This window comes from Cryptomeria japonica, unplaced genomic scaffold, assembly GCF_030272615.1.
Source record: "Cryptomeria japonica unplaced genomic scaffold, Sugi_1.0 HiC_scaffold_82, whole genome shotgun sequence".
In the NCBI taxonomy this organism is placed as follows: domain Eukaryota; kingdom Viridiplantae; phylum Streptophyta; class Pinopsida; order Cupressales; family Cupressaceae; genus Cryptomeria; species Cryptomeria japonica.
This window is the reverse complement of record NW_026728904.1, coordinates 100,575-103,047: the sequence shown is the minus strand read 5'-3', so window position 1 is coordinate 103,047 and position 2,473 is coordinate 100,575. Positions and strand designations below refer to the sequence as shown.

Genomic DNA, 2,473 nt, shown 5'->3' with positions numbered 1-2,473 from the left:
TTTGGACAAGCAAACCACAATTTCCAGCTTTACTGGATGAATCAAACAAGATCATAAGGCCTTCAGTGAGCATCAATGAAGGACTTACATACACTCAAACATGAAACCAATTATATTCAAGTACATTCATATGTACTTTGGACAAGCAAACCACACCTCCAGATTTACTGTATGAATCAAACAAGATCATAAGGTCTTCAGTGAGCATTAATGAAAGACCTACATACTCTCAAACTTGAAACCAATTATGTTCAAGTACATTCATATGTGCTTTGGACAAGCAAACCACAATTTCCACACCTCCAGCTTTACCGTATGAATCAAACAAGATCATAAGGCCTTCAGTGAGCATTAATGAAGGACCTACATACACTGGGTCACCCATTCCAAAATGAAAATTATGGATAGGAAATTTCATCCAACTTATTGGTATCACATCAGTTCTATCATTGAGGCTCGGTGGCCTTAAGATTGATTTCCTTAGCTCAAAAAAATCAATCGCTGAATGTATAAAATCATCATCAACCTTAGTAACTGACTTATGTATTAACTCTGAAATAAATTCTAAAGACCCATTTATGATCTCTGATGCAATGGATTGAGCACATGATTCATAGACAACATTACCAAAGTATTCTTAAGGCAAGGGAGGATTCAACCTGTTTCTTCCACCCACTGGAATGCTAGCTTTTGTTTGCACATCTCCATCAAGGCCTCTAGCTTTTGTAATGCATTTCCACATATGGGCAACAAGGATTTCAAAAGTCGTATAGGGTTTCCTTGATTTATCAGATCCATTTACCTTTGACTTAAGTTCTTGTAAACATATTGCATCAAAATGAAACTTCTTCGCTCTTAGACTGGAAGTTATTGGAGAGTGCTCATCAAATATAGTATTATATTCATAATGATCAAAACATGGCTGGGGAGGATCTCTTGCTTTTAATAAAGATCGGTCATGTACTGGAGCTAGACTACTCTCTCCTCTAATAATTTTCCCCCACGAATTCATGAAAAATGTAGCTGCTTGTCCGTCTGCAACATGATGATGACTAGCTAGGCCTATCACCAAGCCTCCACAAGTAAATCGAGTAAACTACATAAACAAATCTTGTTAGTTTTAAAAAATAACTAAAACAAGTCTTACAATACCTGCATGAGTAAAATTATTTTCCTTGTTAGGGTTATCATACCTGCATGAGTAAGAGCTCATTGACGACGGTCGATGTGGGTGGCACCAACATAAGGATGAATGAAAAAGGATCGAAGGGCATTGCATCTGCTATTGTTCCATCTGCTTCGGCTTCTATGACAAGCACACCCTCGTCATTCAGATTGATGCCAAGGCACCCACTCGCTGTTTCTTTCGTGTATCTCCCTGCCCATTCTCTGAACTCCGCCAGAACTTTAGCCAGTCCTTCCTTCAACACCTCTGGGCTCGGGGTAGGAGCTTGGAAAGCATACACCACCTTGTTGTACATTGGATATGCAACTAGATCTAGATTGTTCAGTTCAACAAGCTCACGATGATCTTTACCCGCGCAGGGTTTGATCAAAACACCATCACCTCTCAACACTTTCATTCTTCTTTCTCTCTCTCTTTCTCTCTAATGCAAATGCTATGCCTTGTCTTGTGCTTTCACAATGAGCGATGTTTTAAGGGACAGTAACCTCCTTAAATACTTAGCAAACCGAATCTGAAAATATTAAAGAAAGCTCGACGTTTGAGTACGGTGAGAAGTTAGACCACTGGCCAGTCTGTAAAGAATGAAACGATAACTATTCAATAATTCTTTGGGTTTTTTAATTAATACTCAAATGACGTGTGTGATAAGAAATCTATAATTTGTGTTGTTTTCTAACAGTTGTTCTGGCTGGGCATCATTTCGAGGGAAGTTAGCATTCCCAATCGTGACATTGCCATGTGATTTTGTCGCATCTAATTGTATTAGAATTTATGATAATTTGTTTCAGATCTTAGAATTAATCATAATTGTTTTTTAAATATTGAACCAAGCTAAATTAATTAGCTAGAGTAAGCAACCAGCAGATTGCTGAAAATAAACTTGAATACTAGTTGACAATAGTAAGTATTACTTGTGAAGTATTATACTTAACATAAACTATCGCTATCCACCTGTATATATGCTTTAAATAATCTCTGCATTTTTCTATGTAAAACTCCATATCGTGTTTCTAAAATGAACAAAGATTTTTAAAATGACAGCATTTTCCACGTGAAAGGATATTTTGGATCTGTAGAGATAATGAATGTTCGAAAGGATCAATCACTATTGAATGACAAAAGAACAAGAATAATTTTGAAACAAATTACAGATTTCAGTATGGTTTCCATGGTCGTCCACACCCCACACAGTGCACAACAACATTTTTGTCTTCCATTTTGTCTTTCACAAATGTATTATTGCACTTAGAATTGTTTAATTAGTTATATGTTAGTATTTTAAGGTCT

The 2,473-nt window shown here is 36.5% G+C and overlaps 1 pseudogene; it reads right to left on the bottom strand.

Annotated features, from left to right (window-relative positions):
- Positions 1-229: 229 nt before the first annotated feature.
- On the bottom strand, positions 230-1,583 carry LOC131864270 (shikimate O-hydroxycinnamoyltransferase-like; annotated as a pseudogene).
- Between the last annotated feature and the right edge of the window lie 890 nt (positions 1,584-2,473).